Raw genomic sequence first — 240 nt, 5'->3', positions numbered from 1 at the left:
AAGAAGTGTGCTTGGTTTTTATAAAAACTCTAATGAAACAATGAAACGTCGTTTACGAAAACACTTAGCTACTTTTGTTTGGTTTGAAAATCTCACATTTTCGTCTCACACCCAAGCTATAAAAGCTTATCTACTCATAACGAAAAGTAAAAAATAAATAACGGAAAGTAAAGACATAAACGTAAATTGCGTAAAGTAAATAACGAGAAAGTAAATGACGGAAATGTAAATGACAAGAAT

Source organism: Cynara cardunculus (genome assembly GCF_001531365.2).
Source record: "Cynara cardunculus var. scolymus isolate 2C chromosome LG 17, CcrdV1, whole genome shotgun sequence".
Lineage (NCBI taxonomy): Eukaryota > Viridiplantae > Streptophyta > Magnoliopsida > Asterales > Asteraceae > Cynara > Cynara cardunculus.
Note: the sequence above shows the minus strand (reverse complement) of the source record.